General features: G+C 44.9%; 1 pseudogene across 1 annotated transcript; it reads right to left on the bottom strand.

Moving 5' to 3' along the window:
• Positions 1 to 17,743: 17,743 nt before the first annotated feature.
• LOC308420813 (ferritin light chain 1-like) lies at positions 17,744 to 18,266 on the bottom strand (annotated as a pseudogene). The gene has a single exon. The product of its transcript is annotated as a ferritin light chain 1-like (transcript).
• Between the last annotated feature and the right edge of the window lie 3,061 nt (positions 18,267 to 21,327).

Below are 21,327 nucleotides of genomic sequence, written 5' to 3'. Positions count from 1 at the left end.
TGTATAAGCCAAGGGTTGGCTGTTTCTGCAGAGCAACTTGAATTACCTGAGGATAATTTCCTGGTAACAGGAAGGGTTATCTTGTCCCCCAAATAATCCCTTACCCAGTGACCTGATAGCAAACCACTGGTATACAGATGATAAATGACTGAGAATAGACTTCTTACCCCTCATGTTGACAAGTTCTCAAACGATGAATATTAGCAGTGTGTGTGTGTGTGTGTGTGTGTGTGTGTGTGTGTGTGTGTGTGTGTGTGTACTGCCTTCATATAAACTAGATGGACCTACAGAGATGCTGAACTTCAGCTTTACAGTTTAGACATTTACTTGAGAACAATCAAGAACTCATGCTGTCTTTCACTCAGTGGATTCACTTCACTTCTTTCCTAAAGACCCAATTCTATAGTAGTGCTTCATGCAGAATGGTGTAATGTCTGAGAACTTTTGGGTGTTAGAGACTGTATATGTTGTTTGCACAAGAGAGTGCCCAGGATAGACAGAGTTCATTTTCCTATTCCATCTCCAACATCTAAGCAGATTCCCAGAGCAAGTAGATTTCTTCTGCATTCATAGCACCATGCCTTCTTGCCCCATTAATCAGACTGTCCTGCACCAAGTCCCATCTCTCAGGGTCCCTGCTCTCTTATAGGCAACAGTTCAGTCAGTGGGTGCTAAAGAATTGAGTGTTACACTTCTTAGGTGACATTTACCTTTTAATTGGGGCTATAGACAATGCCTTAATCTGAAGGAGTAGCTTGAATGCTGGAAATTTCAGGTGCAGAAGTGGGCCAGTAAGAGAGATTAGGTTTTTTGTTTTGCTTTGTTTTGTTTTGTTTTGTTTGAGGAGGGCATTTTAGAGCCTCCCTTCCCCCATACCCATCTTTAAAGTCAGCTCACAAGTACATGAGCACAAGCAAGCACACTTACCTACATCTACATCCCATAATTTTGGAATACCTCCCTTGCATTGCCCCTATCTTTAAACATAAAAATAAATTTAAAATGAACAAGCTAAATTAATTTAAATCTCATTGGGAAATTCAGCCTATATTTTTATCTGGCCACCAGACATCTGGTCTACCCCCACCCTGTTCTATTTCCTTCCTGTTCCTTGTGTTGTTGGCTACTAGCCTATCAGTTAATTTATGTGTATATGTCCTCTGCTCTTCTCTTGCTTCCCCCTAAATGTACCCCTCCTGGAATTGTGTTGTTTTCGTGTTGTGAAGGACAGAAGTGGAGGCTAAGAGCATGAGCATGTATGTATGTCACTGAAGACAGAGAAGCCAGGTATTCTGCTACAGTTTGAAGAATAATGCCACAAAGGAAGAGATGAAAGCTGGCTCTGCAGAGTGCCTTAAAAATGACTTTAATTAGGAAATTCTGAGTTGTCAGTCTTTGGATGTTACATAAATTCAATGGATGTTGCATTTCACTTCTCTGGGATTAAAAAAAAAAGTTAAATACAGTATGTATTCAACAATGACAATCAAGTATATTTTCTCTTTAATTTGGTCCTTAAAAGATTTGGTACAGAGGAGATCTGGGATTCTGGGATTCTGGGATGGGAGAGATGGATCAGGGGTTAAGAGTACTTGCTGCTACTTTTCAGGGGGACCAGAGTTCATTTCCCAGCACCCATATTAGGTGGTCCACAGCTACCTGTAGCTCTAGTTCTAGGGGATGTATAGACACATACATGCACACATATTCACACAGAGGGAAGAGGAGGAAGGAAATTGGGAGGGAGACACACATATTCATAAATAAATCTTTTTGTTTATTATTTAGTTCTTGATTTTTCACAATAAACAAGGGAAAGCTAAAAGCACATACAAGCTATGGAGTGTGCAGAGGACAGGTACAAGAGTCAGGTCCTATTTTTTTTTTTAAATCTGCCAAGAAGACCACATACCACAGCCAGATTCCATTCAGGGGTCAATTTTGCAGTGAGAAAGAAACAGACTATTCTGACCAAGGAAAAGAAAGATAATTTTCTCCCTTCTCTGTGATGGTACACTATTGGTCTTCATCTGCTAATACTGCCATAACAGAATGCCCCTAACTAGGTAGTGTGTACACAATCAACCTGCACACTTAGGGACTGTTAAGGATCCACTTGCTGGTCCATGGACTGCCTTCTCCTGTGTTCACATATAATAGAAGAGTGAATAGGCTCCTTCAGGCCTCTTCATAAGGACACTAATCCATACCAAAAGTACTCCATTCTCATGATCCAGTCACCCCTCAATGCCCCACCTCTGACACCATCACCTTAGGATTTAGAATTTATAAATATAAATTGGGAGAGAAGAACATAGTATCAGCCCATATCACTATCCTAGTCCCTGCTTCATCGAAAAGTTGGAAAAAATATTCCAGAAATGCAGAAGCTCTTCCTGGCTACCACTTCTCAGAGAATGCAGCATTTGCCACCCAAGGAGCTAACCAAAAGCTAAAATTTTGGAGCAATTGAGTTCTTGAAGGCAGTTAAGTTTCTGCACTGATACCTTCTCTCTCAGAAGGTTGAATTTTTAAAAGGTCAGATATCCTCTAAGCAAGAGTAGACGGGGCAGAGTTAGGAGTGAGACCCTTACATGCTCTTGAATTCTGAGAAGTCAGTGTAGTTGGGAGGAAACTGAAGGCCCCAGCTCTATCAGGCCTCTCTCCTACCTCTTTCACCACCTGCACCTTAGCCCTGCATTGTTGGCTGGCACATGGCTGCTGTCACTCAGCTAATAGCTGCTCTTTCTTACAGTTAAGTCTATTATACTTATTTTCCACAAAGGCTTGGCTCTTCTCTAGGGACAGTAGTTTTAAGAAGACTGAGAGTCACTAATTCATATTCAATTTATTCTCCCTCTATCTCTCTCTCTCTCCCTCCCTCCCTCCCTCCCTCCCTCCCCCCCCTCTGTCTCTGTCTGTCTCTCTCTCCTTCCCTCTCACTCCCTCCCCTCATATGCATTGAAATAGCAAGAAGACACAGATACAAAGAAAAAGATAATAGTTTCCACTAATCACAGCTCTGTCAGAAACAAATCATGAACTCAAATGGATGATGGCATAGTTTTTAGGCATTTGTCTAAATAGCCCCATCATCCCAAGCCAACAACATCGCATGCTCAAGTCTGGAGAAAGCAGTTCTACAAACAATTTACAAAAGGGAGTCCTGCACCATCCTCACCAGAAAGCATGATCATCCATGTAAGGAGATTTGATATGCATAAGACCATGGGGCAATTCCTAGCACCACCACCACCACCACCACTATCACCACACACACACACACACACACACACACACACACACACACACATTTAAAGACCATCTGTACTTTTTCTAGTTCATTCATATTAAACAATCAGTGGTGATCCAGACATTATCAAGCCCACTGTAGCACGTATTATGTGTGGACACAAAGCTTTTCTGTAAGAGCAGGGGTTAGGGAAATGTAGCAACAGTTGAGGCAAACTGAAAATATAAGCAGTATTCATTTCTTATTTTAAAAGAGCTGGAAAGTTTTGCATTGAGTTCTATGATGACTTGGGAGGAGGAAAATGCTCCTGACTTTCAAGAAACTAAACTGCCATATATTGAAAGAAGACACTTTGGGAAGTAAAAGAATAGTCAACCCGCAGAAGTGGCATAACATGCCTAAATATCTTGGGTCACAAATATGCTCACATAAAGTACATTACATATTAATGACTGAAACTCTTTTATGTTCTCATAGAAGAAACATAGTAATGAATCTCTTTCTGAAGTTGCTCTGCTGGCTCACCACCATTTTCCCTAAAACCCAAGCCCTTAGCCCTATCCAGAGAAAGAAAGCATAGGGTTCTGTCATCTGTTCCTTCTAACCTATACCTGCCCCACCCATGGCCTCAAAGTAGAAGAATGTCAAGAGAGTCAGGACTTGTATTTTATCAAAAGCTTAAGCTTTTCCCCCTCTACAACACAACCCTCAACATATTTCTTAGGCTCTGAGAACAAGTCCAGACCCCCTGGAAGACTAATGTCCAGCCCAACTTCAAACCTTGGGAAGATGAATTAAGCTTTCTTTTTCTTTCTTTCTTTTTTTTTTTTTTTCCTCCCAAGATGTCCCAGGTTCCCTTGGCAAGTTAATCTCTTTCTGACACACCCTGTGGGCTCTCTCCTTCTCCAAGGGATAGATTGTCCTCCTGAAAAGCTCTTTTCTAATGGGAAGAAAAAAATCTATACAATAAGAAAACTATATTCTAAAGAGTATGTAAAGGGGCAAAAGGGCGAATAAAGGGAAGGATAAGAGGATGGAGGATGTTCTGTCTGAATCATACTAAAAGTATCTGTCAAATAAACTGACTACTAAGAATAATGCTAGCAGTGAGGTAACCCAATCACAAAAGAACAGACATAATATGTAGTCACTGATAATTGGATACTAGCCCCAGAAAGCTCTAAATACCCAAGAAACAATTCACAGATCATATAAAGCTCAAAATAAAAAAGCCAAAAGGTAGAAGCCTCAGTCCTTCACAGAAAAACAAAACAAAACAAAACAACAACAACAACAACAAGTGTATAGTACCTGCTCAGAGTGTGGTACACCTAAACCTTAAACCATTAATAACTCAAGAGCTAAGAAGATAGTCTTGTGGCAAGTTTTGGCATATAAAAATAATTATGTTTAATCTATATACACCAAGAAAATTCTGTTTCTATGTTACGTTATGTTTTACATGTACTTTATTCTCATTGTAATTAGTAAGATTTCAATGCATACTATCAAACCTTTAAAAAATCAAGTACTGACAAAAATATATTTATATAGTTTTATGCCAAAAAAGAATAATGCTAGCTTCCTCAGGTACCCCTCTTAATCCCTGCAGGCACTGGCATCATATGCCATAGAAGCCTCAGTTCCATTACACATTACACAGTACACAGTACATAGTACACAGTGCACATTACATATTACATATTACACATTATACATTACACATTACAAAGCAAAAACAAGTTCATTGGCTCCTACCATTGCAGCAACTCATGGAGACTCTATTTACTGAAGTTGAGAGAGAGGGAGAGAGTCAGAGCGACACACACACACACACACACACACAGAGAGAGAGAGAGAGAGAGAGAGAGAGAGAGAGAGAGAGAGGAGATGAAATGACTCTGTCAAATCACACATTAGAAATAGGATTCCCAGTATAGCTGTTGTGACTCTGCTATATGATTTTTCTCAATGTAGTTGTAAAGAGAACAAGACACAATTTCAGAATTGAGACCCAGGCTAGGAATTTAGCTCAATGGGTGGAGTGATAGCCTAGCATCCTAAAATTGAGACCCAGAATAGCTTCCTACTAGGTGTATAAAACATTGATGGGCTCCCTGAAAACATGAGATATGAAATTCTAATATAAACTATAAGACACAGAACAAATATGAAGTTTGGGGGCAGCTCAGTAGGCTGTCTCAAAATGCCACTTAACCTACTGTCTGTGTGCTTCATTAAGTAAATAAATATAATTAAAGGGAGCTGTTTTTTTAACATGCTACACACAATCCCCAAAGCAATCCTTAGTTGAGCTGAGAAAATTAAAACAGTATATATTTTTGGTCTATAAACTAATTATCTAATTCACAAGGATTCAAAGCAAGCCCACTCCCGAGGTTTTTTCTAAAAATGTGTGCACAATTGCCCTAAATATTTGAGGAAGAACCAGCGCATGGCCTTATCTGAGTCTCTGAGCTCTTTTCACAGCACCCAAGAGTGAAGAACATGAGAGCGAGGCCATTCCATGAGAAGTGAGTGTAGCTGAGAGGACCCAATGGAATGTGCTGTATTTCTGCAGAACCCTGTTTCCTCTTCACTACGCTAGCCATCTGAGTCACTCTATGCTGAAAGGCAGCTGGTATCATGTCCATCTGCTAAGCTGCTAAATGAGGCCGCCCTGCATCTGAGCAGGCTCAGAGGGAACAAATTCTAAGAAGGAAAAACTAATTCTACCCTCGGACAGGGTCCTGAAATTGAGCTAGCTTCTTTGAGAGAGAGATTGTAGCCTTCGAAAAACTACAGTATAATCTCAAAAATAGAGAGGGAGAAAAGGACGCATACAGACAACACACAGGAAAATGAAAGGAAATCTCATCTTCACGGCAATGCCAAATGTTGCCGGCCCTTTCCTCCCAAAGTCAGCACATGGGACTCTACAACAAAGACAGTCAACCTCACCATCATTCTGCCGGAGTGGGGATGGACACAAGTGTCTACACTGCCCCATTTGAGTCTCTCCTGATCATGATTCCAAGAGAAATTAGAAAGCAAGCACACAGAAGACAAGAATGTAAATGAAAGCGGTGGGTGAGTTTCCCTTTCGGGCAGAGAACATCTTCACAACAGGAAGTAGAAGTAAAGAAGCTGGACGGGCCCCAGGAACAAGCAAACGGGGAGTCGGAGATGCTAGAAGTCACGGTGACCACAGTCTCCAAATTGAAATTTTGTGTCCCAGCATAAGAGAAAGTGTAGTTTAAGCTCTTTTGCTCTCAATTCCAGGATTTCTCCTTATCTCCTTATCTCTGCCCAACAGTCTTTGTTGTGGCAATTACTCTTCCTGGGGAGACTGTCTATGTTGTTTTCTATTGCTTTGGAAGGGTGCAGAGAAATGGACTTTCAGTGAAACTGTTGGTAGCTTTCATTAAGGCTTTGAGAGGATAAAGAAAATGCTTCCTGGTGGAAAATCTGAGTTGCTCCCTTCCTTACATCCTCCTCCCACCCACGATGGAAAGCCCATGAGACAAACAGAGAAGGCAGAGAGTTGGTCCTGGGAATGTCTGGGTTAACACCGGCTCTTTCTTCCGAGCTGCAATGTATTTAACTGATATTTAATGGTGTCTTATTTTGGATTCGAGATTCCCAATGTCTCCCTGCAACCACCCATAAATACCACTGAAGATACGTGGAGTATTAAATAACCCAAGTCACAATCAATAGATTCCCACGCTCATCCACATGCCTGCTTGCTCAAAGACTGGGCCTCAGACCCTCCTGAGATCCTTTTCTCTCTTCAGACTCCCAGAAAATCAAGGCTCTTTCTCCCTGAATAGCAGGCGCTGAAGCTGGATCAAGCCTCCAGGATATCTGGGCAAAATGAGACAGTCCTAGGATGGTTGATTTTAAAGAAACTCTAGGCTGGCTTGTGCCATCTACAAGGAAATGCATCTTGAGGAAGGTCCTAATCCCAGCTGTCAATCTAGCCCTTCATAGTTTATTCCTGGGAACACCCTGGCAACATGATCCCCACTTCCCCAAAAGACTGGGGAAGGTATTAGGGTTGGCGGAATGAGAATTGACATCATTTCTAGGTGACATGAGTCTGGAGGGGAAGAGCCATTCATTCGGTAACCAGACAGCCTGAGTTCAAGGGGCCGAGAGGAAAGAATAAAAGGTGGTGCTCATGGGGTGTGCAGGCTGCCTCTGCCTCTCTCTGTCCTGCCAACAAAGTGCCATCTTGCTGCTGATTAGCACCTTGTTTCTTCATTGCACTGGGAAAATACTACCATGTATAGTAAGATAGCTCTCAGAGAGTAGGAAGGAGAGGAATGCAACTGTTCAAAAACATCAGAGATACTTCATTCAAAAACATCAGCAGGGACTCATTATGCAGAAGAACAAAAGAAAAATGGCCCCACTCAGCCCTGTAGCACCAAGGTAAGCCTGTGACTAGCATCTGATTTAGGGATGGGATACCTCAAGGAAAGGACCATGGGCCTTAGAGTCCAGGAAATGTTGCCTAGAGGCCAAGCAGAGGATTTCCTAGTCTCCCTTGATGTATAACCACTCCCTAGCCCACATCAGCAAACACACAGGATGAGCCTGAGTTCCTCAGTTGGTCCTAGAAACAAAGGATACACTGTTCTCTTTATCCAACAAAAGAAATGTGGGACACATCTAGCTGAGACAGGCTGACTCCATGACAGGCTTCAAATTGGCAATTTTGAAGACTCAGCCTAAGAACTGAGCAAGCACACACAAGTCAGTTACTTGAAAAGGGCGGGGGGGGGGGGCCTTCAGGCAGCCAGTCAGAAAACTATCCTGCCATCAGAAGCTGCCCTGCCACCTGGCCTGAAGCAAGGGCAATGGCTCAGCAGCGGTTTCCAGACGAGCCCAGCAATGGTACACCCCGGTAATGGAAAATCCCTAGAGATGGAGCAAGATAAAGGTCACCTACTCTGGAATCCCCTAATGTGCTTTAAATCAGGCCTGCGAGCTCACCTGGTTGTCTCTCCATCTTGGACTGAGAGACCCCCCACATGCTGGGCTTCAACAGAATGAAACACTCCTTGCATGCCATTTGAGTCTGGAATATCATTGTTCTGCGAGCAAGGGACCCTTACATTCCTTGCAACAGGAAGTATTCTGGTTACCAGGGAACAGAAGTGAAGAATGCAGACAAACTCTTTGGGGCTTGCAATCTGGATTGGGGTCTTAAAGGTGAGGAGTCACAGAAATGTGGAACAACATAGGCTCCACTGGTGATGAGGGCTCTAAAGGAAAGAAGAATAGAACCGGAGAAGTGTATGTTGATGAGGACTTAGAGTAATATAGTGTAGGGAAATTCTTTGAGAGGATGGAACAGAATCCTGAGAAAAAAGTGAGTAGTATAGACAGATGAAGAAAGCACTTACTGGGAAAAGAGGGGTCTACAAAGGGGCCCTGGGTTGCTCCCACAGGTCTGGAACATGAGATGGTTGCAGTGAGGCAGGATTTCTCCAGAAGCATGGCCAATGGGACCCAGCACATCTCTTTGTCTTCATGAGAACACTACTGGAGTCACTAGCCTCTTTGGAGAAAGTGGTACCAGTGACCAAAGAAAAGATAAATGAAGCCCTAGCCAATAGCATTTTTATGAGGTTTTGCAGTGTACCCCCCCCCCAATGAAGTACTGGGGACAAACACACTCTAGGCAAACAGTTTTCAGCCTTGCTTATCTCTTGCTAGAGGGAGAACTCAGCTATGCTGTTTGCTACTACAAGAGTCTAAGGGCTTGATCTCAGCACTGAAGACTGTTTGGCAACAGAAAGGGAAAGAAGAAAGCCAGAGGTATCTGCAGCCTCCCCACATGTGCCCAGGGAGGCCAATTCCGACATGACATCCGTCCTTTAGACCTTTCCAAATGCATAGAGCTGCCTCTGGCCTACAGCCACCACACAGAAGCACACCACCTACAGCCACCCCAGGTGCCAGGGAGACAAATAGATTTTTCTAGGTCATCGGAGTGTGAGGAAGCCAAACCCTTTGTAGGAGAAATGTGGAGAATGCTTTCATTCCACGGCCCATGTCAGACCGTGTTTCCCATGGCTCTGGCTCTCAGGCAAGAGAAGCTGAGTAAAAAGCCCCGTAAGTTGAAATGACTGCCTCACAACAGTGAAAGTAAGAGTCTCTACATCACAGCATGAGCAAAACCGCAGATGAAGTCCTGCCACAGTGGGCAGCCTTTACCTCTGTTGGAAACTTTACAGCACAGCCTTTACTGTTTGATTGGCTACCAGCATCCTCTGCGTCCTTTCATCTGTACTTACAGCAATCCAAAGTTTCTCTGGCTTGCTTCTCCACACCTTTGCGAACCCCTTCCACAAGCCCATTCTGAAGGCTTCTCCATGTTATCTCAAGTACAACCACACCAATGACCCACTTCTCAGCAACCATTTTCTATTTCATCAGCTTTCTCCTGCTATTATAAAAATGCCTGCGACCATCACTGGACAAGGAGGGAAGTTTTATTTGGGGCACATGAGTCCAGAGGGTTTTGTTTCTGATTGTTAGGACCTGTTACTTTAAGCCTGTGGTAGTATGAGTTGTTTGCTGTGTTCTGTGGGATGGTAGACTGTCCCTCATGGTGAGTAGGATGGGTAGAAGGGGTCCCAATCCTTTCAATGGCTTACCTCCCAATGACCTAACATCCTCCCACTGAGCTCCACACACTAAAGCAGCGATTCTCAACTTTCCTAATGCTGCAATCCTTCCTAATGTGACGATCCCCTGAACCACAAAGTTAATTTTGCTGTGACTTTGTAACTGTGATTTTGCTACTGCTGTAAGTTGTAATATAAATATCTTTGGAGATAGAGGCTTGCCAAAGGAGTTGAGACCCACAAGTTAAGAGCCTCTGTAATAAAGGATCTACCACCTCTCAGTAGCACCTCAGACTGTGGCCTAAGCTTACTGCCTTTTGAGCGACAGTGGGATCTCAGCCACCACAATATGCCTACCATCCCTGTGTTGTTTTTCTTCAACAAGCAGTTTTTCTTCACTGGCTTCACTAGGTGCCAACTGCTTCAACAGTCCCCAGTTCATCTTCCAGATAACCCTGAAAAACAACAGAGGGACCAATCAGCTTTCCTGGAGAGGAAACTGGGCCTCTCCGGTATTGACTCACACAAGAGCACACAGTCAGGCAGTAGCGGTATTAAATTGTAAGAGCACACAGTCAGGTGGTAGCGGTATTATATTTACAATCTAGGCCACTTGACGACAATGACATATCAAACCACACTCGTGACTTCCATATAAATCTTGAACAAAAACCATCTAAACGAGATAAGAAAGACGTTTCCAGAAAAAGAAAAGCTACTCAGCATAATATGAACTAAATGGTTTAAAGATGAAAGCAAGCCGTCTCCTTCTTCTGCTGGCCCCGAAATGTTTTTTTCATCTCCCCAGATTCCCTTTGGGGTGTTTGCTCTCTTTGGAGAGACGTGGATTTCTCATTCTTTGTCATCTCCTGGACAAGCCCACAATGAGCCTTTTTAGCTCCCGTGAGCATCTCGTGTCCACATGTGTCATGACTCAGCTGATAGCCATGATTTCACGTCCGTCAAACCAGTACTTTAACATTAGCATATGGCTCTACACGGAGATCTACGGGCTGGGATTAGCCCCGGACTGGAGTAGAAGCAGCAGAACAAATGCACTGGATAGACACTGAGGGGCTCCCCAACCAGACTCTATTCTTTTATGCACAGACATAACGGCTTGTCTTCTCCAGGGCCCCAGGAAGTACCTCATACTCTATCTCACACCCATTCCCTCAAAATCCATCTCTTACCCCAAAGGGGATCACCATGGTTTCCCTTCCCTTTGAGCTTTGATCCTGTCCAAACGCACTAGGTCCCACAAGGGCAGCCTACTGGGATGTGACACACCCCTTTTCCACTGCCCTTGGGGTGCCGTGTAGTCCTGAACCTGTATGCTCAGAAGTGCTGAGGTACCACTTACACTAGTCTCATGAGTGACAGGTGTCTTTCTGTGATGTGTCGGGCAAGGAGCAGTCTAGCCCTGCCGCCACAAGACAGGTTCACTTTACCTGACTGCCTTGCCATGTTGGACAGCCGTGGGCCTCAGAAGCCCCATCTGCCCTTTTTCCTTCTGGGTTTGTCTCCCCAGTGGCATCTGTTTGCTTCTACTTTGTGACATCCTTTTGTATCTTGACAGGAGCCAGTTCTGGAATGCTCTCCAGAAGATCATATAGGGGACTCTAGCCGGGTCTGGAATGTGCCAGCATCATGGCAGTGAGTGGCGCATTTGAAAATACAGCTAGACCCCTCACCCGAGTGTCTCACCAGTCTTCACCTTCAGGAAGCAAGCTTCTGCTTTTGCAGAGCTCCTCTGGCTGGCCCCCATAGCCCCTTTGAAAAATATCTCCCCGAGCAGAAGAAAGCATGTCATCTGTGCCTTCCTGAAGACCAGGACATTGCTCACACATGGTGGTCAGAGCATCAAGTTCAAAACTGGAAACAAGGACACCGTCATTTACTAAACAGCTTTTGTTTGTTTTTTATCAGTATCCTGTTGGGTCATCTTGTTCCACACTCATGGCACTTACTTTCCTTATGACTATCATCCAGAAGTGGGGGGATACAGCAGCCCCCCATTCACTGTTTTGCTTTCTAAGGTTATGAATGTTAGCAGTCAGATATGTTTTTAAATGGCAAATAAAAACATTCCAGAAATAATAATGTTTAAATAACCTGTATTATCATTTGCTGTTTTAATTGTTCTGCTTTATTACTAATCATCGTGGATTCTTTACTGTGTCTGATTTATAAATTAGACTTCATCAGTATATATATATGTATGTGTGCATTTATGTATTGTGTATGTATGTGAAATAGACACTGTGTACAGGTTTAAGTACAAACCAAATTGTGGGACATCTTTTACTGGTCTTAAAATTCACTCCCTACAGGTGACCACGTAGCCATTTTCCCTGTCGCCCTGGCTTCATACACAAACCTCAGCATGGCTCACTTCCCCGTCTCTGAGCCTTTGGTCAATGCTACCTTCTCAGAGATTCGCCGAGATCACTCCCAGTAAAAGGGTAACTCTGCTCTCATCCCTACTATCCTGCTTAACTTTCCTCCAAAGCGCTTAACTCTCCTTCAAACCGCAGAGCACGGATCGCCAAGGATTTCTTGCAGGCACTCCTCTAGCCCTGTGATGGTCACTTAGTGAAACAGTCTTTTTTCATTCTGGGAGACTGTCGATGGCATGGCGGCACAGGTTAGCAACAGACACAGCAAGGAAGCCATGCTGTCACTCGGTTAAGACAGCGTTCCTCCCCCAGTTACAACAGACATTTGTTCAAATAAGGAGTCATTCACAGTAAGAAGCACCACTACTGGAAATCAAGCTTCGAGCTAGAAACTTCTAAGGGGCTGAGTGAGAATGCCCGCGTCACCCCCATCATAAGCTACTTTGTCATCTCCTTCATAGTTTCTACTCTTCCCTTCTCCTGTTGAGCCCCAGGTCTTTTGTGGATTCGCTTCATCCCTGGGCCACAAGTTCTATCCAGTGTTGCCCTCCTTGTGATCTTTCTCCATCTGCTCCCATTTGGAGTTGGCTGCTCTGTTTTCTGGAAAAGTCTTTCTGATTGGCTGCTGCTTGTCAGGATGGGTCAGCTGACAGTGGCTATCCTTGAGTCCGCTGTGTTTATTCAGAAGACTCAGGCAGGAAGTAGCCGTGGCTGTAGGTATGAGTCGGTCTCCAGCTCCTCCAGTAAAACTATCTTTCAGGGCATCTCCTGTAGATATGAAGATCGGAAAGTCAAGGGATGGAAAGGAGGAGGTTATGAGGTCTGGGTGTCATGAATAAGCTTGGTAGAGCTGAGCGCAGTCTAAAGACGCTGGGCACCAAGAGACTCCGTAGCAAGAACAGGAAGCTGGCAGAGTAGTTTGCACAGAAGAAAGGAGTGAGAAATCTTGAGTTCTTTCCAGTCCAGCTTGGCCTAGCCTTTCTCCTTGGTCTCTCTTCAGTCCCAACCACTGCACCAAATTTTAAAGAAACACAGAAGCAAAACCCCAGGTGGGTTGATAGAATTCAAATGCTAGAAGGAGAAATGTGTAGAATAGTCCTGTCTCTCCTGCCCACTGCCCCTTTCTTCTTCAGAGCCTTTGAAAGACCCTGCCAAGGTGTAACTTTGGTGTAACTCTGCCCTAATAGTCAGTCATCTCTAGGGTTCAAAACCTCTCCTCTTATCTCAAACTCTGCCCTTTGGTGAAGCCTGGCCCAGGGATGGTATCTACAAAACTGCAGGCAAGGCAGTGTTTGGCTTGATGGTAGTCCCAGGGCAGTAAAAACAGAACGGTGCCCCTTACTCCTACAAACCTGAGCAAACTGGGCTTTACTTGATGGAGTGGTGATACCTGTGTGTGTCCAGGGACAGCTGCCGGGCATGTACTTCAGGATAGATAAGCCTTCCCAAGAGCTGTGACCAAACAGTGAAGAGCTGTGACCAACCTTCCCTGCCATACAAATGATAACAGAAAAAAAAAATCTCAGTCCTTTCACGACTAAGACCAGAATCATTCCTCCATCCCAGCAGGCCCTAGGAAGCTCTCCTGGTGGGTGTTGGATGCCCATAGTTCCAGATTAGGGAAAGAATCCTACTCTTCAGCCTTAATACCTTTAGCTGCTTCTGCTGTACCCTGAACGGAATCGTCCTGGGCTCTTTTCTCTCATACCATGTATGATGTAGGCTTCAGAACTGCAGTGGAAGCCACAGCTTCAAACACTTGATAGCACTGGGGTCCTAACGGGCTGTATCTTCACCAGTTTATATGTGTGTCTGTGTGTGTGTGTGTGTGTGTGTGTGCATGTGTGTGTCCTGTTATATATAAATTTTGCATGCATTCCTGCATATACCCCCTCTCTTCTTCTCTCCCACTCCTCCCCCTTACCCACAAAACTGAAACATGACCCAGGATCTGAGTCACTAGAAATGCCAGAATAGTCTCAAAGCCTTCATCTCCCTACTGTTCCAACCAGCCCACCAAGGCCTTCTTAGGGAAGCCGAGGACTCTTACATTCAAGACATCTCTACCCAGTCCATTGGAGTCTAGCTTTCAGTGTCTCATTCAAGCCATTGGAACTTTTCTTCATATAAGCTTAATTTTAAAGCTTTATTTTTTATTTTAGTACATATATGAGTTTCCAGATTTATGTATGTGACTAATTGATACCCATGGAGGCCAGAAAGGGGTATCAGATTCCCTGGAGCTGAAATTATAGGCATTCGAGGGCCACGATGTGGATACACAGATCTTTTTCAAGGATAGCAAGTGCCCTTAACCATTGTACCGACTCTCTAGAATGTATGTATGCACACACACACACACACACACACACACACAAGGGGGTGGTCTTACTATATAGAACAGGCTAGACTCAAGCTTCAGAGGTCCATCAGCCTCTACTAAAATTATATCTATCTTTTCACTGAAGCAAAGCATGTATCCAGTCATACATCCTAACACACACACACACACATACACACACACACACACATACACACACACACACACATACACACACACACACACACACACACACACACTTTCATGTACCTGTAAAGAAAACCTTCTGGGTTCTGCCTATAAGTAAGGTCTCTAATAATTGTCTGAGCCTATGTGCTCCCTCGGCAAATAAAAAAGACCACTACTTTAGGAACTCTCTTTAATAACCTTCTTGGGGTCTTTGCGTTTGAAACACACACAGACCTCTTAGGGCAGACAGAGCTCCTTCCGGTAAGGTACAGGCCCCAGAGGATTGTTCTTCTTCAGGCTCTGGGGGATTGTTATTTACACCTCCTTAATGTCTACTTTCCATTCCTGGCTTCTTAAGAAGCACTAAAACAGGAGACACACTCTACCCGCCCTAGACACTCACCTGGCTGCAAACAGAGGCTTCTTAGGTCCCGCCCTCACCATGGATCCAGGGTTTCTCACATGCTGTGATTAGACTTCTGTTCCAAGGGGATCTGGAGCCCGCCTCTCGAACTATCTGAAACAGGATGGCATGTTTATGTGTTAGTAAGGCCAGGCCCACTGACCTGGAGAGGTCGGGCTGAGTGCATGAATTAATCCAGGAGCCTGCCAGCACTCAAGGCAGGCAACCCATCAATAAACCATCAAAGGCCAGCACGTTCGAAGAGGCAAATCAGGATCTTTTATTCATGACTGTATTTTGAAGGGGCTTGCTCATGACTCACAAATTATTCATGAGCTTTCTATTTTTAAATGTAAATTACAAGGGTGTTTAAAGGGGCGGAAGTCCAACACCCCTCCCTTGGTACCACTCTGTTATTTTGGGAAAAGACTGTCCCCTCTCAGGTGAAGTCCTGTTCCACAGTACAGACCATTGATCCCTGAGAGAAAGGCCTGTTCACTTGGGAGGCAGACCAGCCTGCTCCTCATTGTGACAACAGCTCCTGGCCAGACAAAACCAAACATTGTCCCGACCACAAGGACATCGGCTCCTGCGGCACACTAGGCTGAGGAAGGGACCACCTGTGGTCCTGCTTTTTCACACACAGATACACACACACACACATACACACACACACACACACACACCATTCCCCAGTTCAAGGCACAGATCCCTGGACTGCTCTCTGGCTGTCTGAAGCCAAGCTTCTGGAGTGAAGCCCAGATTATATAAATATCCCCATAAATTCTTACACAGGGTGCTTTTACCCCAGTGCCACTTTACACTGTTTCAGTGTTACCCAGACAGCTGTGAGAAGCACATCACTGGGCTAGCACCTGGGTGTTTGATTCTGTAGGCTTGAAAATCCCTGAGACTCTGCATTTCTCCAGGTGTGGGTACTGCTGATCTGAAGACGGCCACCACATTTCTGAGGAATGTTGAGGCTTGCCTCTGATGAAGTCCACACAGCCGAGGAAATGAGTGGTCCTGTGAGTTCAGAGCTCCCAGAGCTACAGGGCCTCAGTTGGCCATCATCTCTCGGCACATCCCAGAAGCTTCTTCCACTTTGAACCTGTTCCCAGGGTCCTCTGGCTGCCAGAATGTAGCCAAGGTGATGACATCACTCAAATACCAAGAAGTTTACAAAGTACTTCTTTTAAATTCATCACCCCAGAATTTTCCACACATGCTGCAAAGGCTTTTCACAATGCCCTGGCTGCATTTCTTCATCCAACAGACAGCAGCTAATGTAATACAATAGACATGTATCACCAAGCACACACATGTACAGAGTCTTGTCCTCAAGGAATTGACACTACAGAGAAGCAAACACAAGCAGGTCATTATAACACATTCGGGTTCTAGGCGAATGTATATGTATAGGTATAGGCATAGGTATAGGTATAATGCGTATATGTTTGTGTATATGTATATGAATATGTATATGTATAATGTGTGTATATGTATATGTATATATGTATATGTATATATGTATATGTATATATGTATATGTATATGTATATGTATATGTATATGTATATGTATATGTATATGTATATGAAGACTCTTGGGCAAGGGATGAGAGCCTGAGGAGAGTGGTACTGGAGCTGAGTTTTGAAGGTGGCCAGAGTGTAGAGGAAGGGATATGAGTTCTGGAGTGACATTGAGTAGCATTCAAGAGTGTCAGGCCCAGGAGCACAGAAGATGAGTTTCTCTGGGTCCTTGGTCCGTGGAAACACCGCTGATGTTTCCTAGTGCCCCACCCAAGCTTGTCTGAAGAGTTCTATGGGATGGGGGGAGACACTTTCTCAGTTTTTGTGAGCTGGGCCAGAAACCCAGAATAAAGGACAGCTGTTATCCTATGACACCGTGTCTGTCCTTGAGCACCTACCTCATGGGAAGCAGCGCTCCAGCACTAAGGAAGAGGGGTTGAGATGGAAAGTTTGTGAAGTTTCCTGGACAGGCACAGTAGTTGGTCTTGGGGAAGTCAGGTACACTGACAGAGCCCTGCACATGATCTAACAGTGGCTTTTCTCATCACCCCTTGTACAATCAATCTTATTCTTCAAGGGAGATATATCCTTACACACTCTTTTCACAGATTTCTCTGTTCCCACACTTAGAATCGGGTCTCTCCTCCTGTCTTTCAGCCTCCTACAGCATCTACTCTATGCTTTCCTGGTATCACACATCTCTCACCGTGCTGGTAATTCCAAAGATCCCAAGGGTAGATGGTGTACCACATTCATCTTTGTTTGAGGTATATATAGCATCCAGCACACTTTCTTTTTTTCTTTTTTCTTTCTTTTTCTTTTTTTTTTTCTTTTTTTTCTTTTTGCTGTTTCAAAATGCTTTGTTTTTTTTCTTGGTCCAAGACTTGGGAGAGGCTCCAGGGCAGTTAAGAAAGCAGCCTAGTGGCTTTAGAGATTCATTCGGGTGGAGGTCCTGAGGCGGCTGGTGCAGCAGAGAAGGAAGCCCCTTGGAAGGCACAGAGGCCTCCTAGTCGTGCTTGAGAGTGAGGCTCTCAAAGAGATACTAGCCCAGAGACCCCTGGGGCATACCAGTCTGCACTGGCTGTGGCCCTGCCAGCCGACGGAGGTCGGTCAGGTGGTTGCCCATCTTCTTGATGAGCTTCATCTCCTTATCCAGGAAGTGGCTTTCCAGGAAGTCACAGAGATGTGGGTCTGCGCGGGCAGAACCCAGGACATGCAGATCCAAGATGGACTGGTTCAGGTTCTTCTCCAGGGCCAAGGCAGCTTCCATGGCCTCCAGAGTTTTACCCCACTCATCTTGAGATGGCTTCTGCACATCCTGGAAGAGTGCACGACCCCCACGTTCGTTCTGCAACTTGAGGAGACGCTCGGCGCTCTGGCGCTTCTCCTTGGCCAATTCGCGGAAGAAGTGGCCTACGCCCTCCAAAGCCACGTCATCGCTATCGAAAAAGAAGCCCAGAGAGAGGTAGGGGTAGGAGGACGGCAGCTTCCACTTCGGTGGAATAATTCTGACGGATCTGAGAAGTCATGGCTGGTCCGGAGTACGGGGCAGACCGTGAAGACGGTGTTGGTTGGTCCTAGGAGCCGGAGATGGCAAGGAGATGGTCCCGGAGGCTGCAACTGGAGAGACTTGTAAGGCAGCTGGAAGCTAAGATGGGAGCCTCCGGGTCTGTTCCGTTCAAACACTGTTGAAGCAAGACACAGACCCACGGGACCTCAAAGGCGCTGCTCCTCCAGCACACTTTCTAGCACATAGTGGGGGCTTTAAAAGATGTTAGATAGTGGAGGGAATATATTGAGTGAAACTATTTCCCATTATGGTCTCAGTCCCAGAAGACAGACTTGCTATTATGTGTTCAAAACGAACTGCCCAATAAACTTTATGTGTATGATGTATATGCATCTGTGTGTGTGGGGGGGGAGTATCTATTGAGAGTACCTGTGCATATATGGATGCATGTGTATATAAAATGGGCAAGTTTTAATGTGTGTGTGTGTGTGTGTGTGTGTGTGTGTGTGTGTGTGTATGCCACAGTGCACATGTGAATCAGGTCAAAGGACAATCTCAGTGCTGGTCCTCACTGTCTACCTTGCTTGAAACAGGGTCTCTGTTTACCATGGCATTTGCCAGCCTTGCTGGCCCATGAGCTTCTGGGAATTCTTCTGTGTCTGCCTCCCATCTCGTTTTAGAATCATTGGGATTGCAGAAGTGACTTAACCATGTTCAGCTTTACAGTGGTTCTGAGCCTTCACACTCATTTCCCTACATTTGTTCAGCAAACATTTTTTTCCACTGAGCTAACTCCTCAGCCCATACCTGGTATTTCTGGGGAGTGTTTTTGTTTGGTTGATCATGGTTTTGTGTTTGTTTATTTGTTTTTTTTTTTTTTTAAGGCAGGATCTCCCCATGTAACCCTAGCTGGCTTACAACTCTCCATGCCTCATAAAAGATGTCTACCTTCCAAGTGCTGGGATTAAAGGCATGTGCTGGTTCCCCTCTCCCCTACTTTTTACATGGATACTGGCAATGTGATCACCAGTCCTCATACTTACATGACAAGCAAGTGTTCCATCCACAGGGTCCTGTCTGCAGCCATACAAAGAGCTTACTCTTGGTCACTGGTGTTACTAGTGGACATTAGGTCACAGTTAGTGGACATCTCACATTCAGAAACCCTGCAAGGAGATTCAGAGCTATCCGGCCAGAGCTCCTGGGACCCAACAGGCAGACAGGGCCATCAGAGCCCTGGATCCCACCAGGAACTGACAGATCACTTTATGTGTGCTCAGCAGATAATTAGCTTGTATGCACTAGGGACCACAGACACTTTGGGAAAATAATTATAACAGGTCAAGAGCTCAGCCCAGGCAAAATCAAATGAAATCATACTGACGGTTGAGGTCAGAAAAGAGCTGCCGTGGTCTCTGAAATCCCATCAAAGTAATTAAGAAAGGACAGGGAAGGGTGAAAAGGGGGACGAATGAGAGAGGAAGGGTCAAGGTCAGATTCCTCTCTAGGATGACTGTCAACTTGTCAAGATCTAGAAGCACCTAGTAGACAAGCCTCTGGACAAGTGTGTATGAAGGTTTCTAGACTGAGGTTGGGAAGATCAACTTCAACGTGGGTGACACCAAATGAGAGGAAGACTGTGAGCTGAACCAGCACTCTCAGTAGCTCCTCCCCGACTGTGACACACTATGACAAGCTGCCTCAAGCGCCTGACAACAGGCTTTCCCTACCGTGAGAGACTGTGATGCCTTCAAACTGTGAGCCAGGGGAACCCTCCCATCCCAGGGTTGCTTTTGTAAGGTGTTTTAGCATGGTAATAAGTAATTAGTACACTGCATCTGCATAAACTCAAGGCATTCTGGGAAGATGTAGACCCAGCCCGTCAATGACATCCCATCTCCAACTTCTCACATGGAAAGTAACAAGGGCACAGTTCCCATCCTTGTCCTCCTCATTTCCTCACTGTACCACACATTTGTTCTAATCCCTTTTTGAAGCGAGTTAGGAGTGAGTATTTCTAAGTAAAACATGAAAATCATAGTGTACAGCTAGGGGTTTGTGAGAGACTACTCCATCATCCAAACAGAAAGGCAGGTGAGCCTGTGTTCAGCAGTTGTATACCCTGCTCTGTGACACAGTGGGTAAAGGGGCAGTCCCCACCCCCAGCCACTGATGGTTTAGCCCTCAAGTTTGAAGGAGAAAACTAAGGCATATGACAGGATTGATCAAGCACATGGCAGGCCAGGAGTGGCTGCTCAGCAGTGGGACCCCAAAGGGGAGGATGCAGAGGAGCATCTCCCCACCCAGCATAAGTCCTGGGGTTGGGGTGTGCCTGAAAGATTTAAAAACAATAAGCCAACTAAAGGTATGTTTGTTCTTTATTATCATCACTGTCTCAACTCCACAGAGTGTCTGTGATGAATTATTCCTCTGCACAGCAACAGATGTCCTTACCACACCCCCCATATGCCACTGCTGTCAATCAATTAGAAATGAAAAAATGGGTGGGGGAGTTAACACAGATTCGATTTTAATAATTTGGGAAGATTTTCTGGATAAGGAGAGATCAGAGTTAAGCCCTGACCTGTGAAGAGTATTTAAAAATCAAGGGACAGTATAGAGACTCGAGATACCATTCGTTATGTATCCTCTAAAGCAAAGAGTCCTTACTGGTTTCCCCAAACATGGGTGAGATTAGGAGGCAGCTTTGACAATTGGTCTAGATTCCTGTGATATCCCCACACAGAGAATTATGTCTTCTCCAAGCAAACCTAGGCTGTGCCTGGATTGCCTGAAAAGATCCATGAAAGACTCATGGAAGAGAAAGGGGCTGGAGTGGGACGCCTGATGAAAGGTCATCCTCAAGCTCTGAAGTAAAATGAGAAAGCCCTTTGGGACATAGAACACAGAAGGAGCAGCAAAGTATGCTTGTCAGAATCCACAGAGCAAGAAGCAAAACTAAGCAAAAACTAAGAAACTGTGTCCTTTGGGCAGCTTCTCTCTCTCTCTCTCTCTCTCTCTCTCTCTCTCTCTCTCTCTCTCTCTCTCTCTCTCTCTCCCTCTCTCTCTCCCCTCTCCTC

This window comes from Micromys minutus (assembly GCF_963924665.1).
Source record: "Micromys minutus genome assembly, chromosome: 1".
NCBI classification, from domain to species: domain Eukaryota; kingdom Metazoa; phylum Chordata; class Mammalia; order Rodentia; family Muridae; genus Micromys; species Micromys minutus.
Note: the sequence above shows the minus strand (reverse complement) of the source record. Positions and strands in the feature narration are given on the sequence as shown.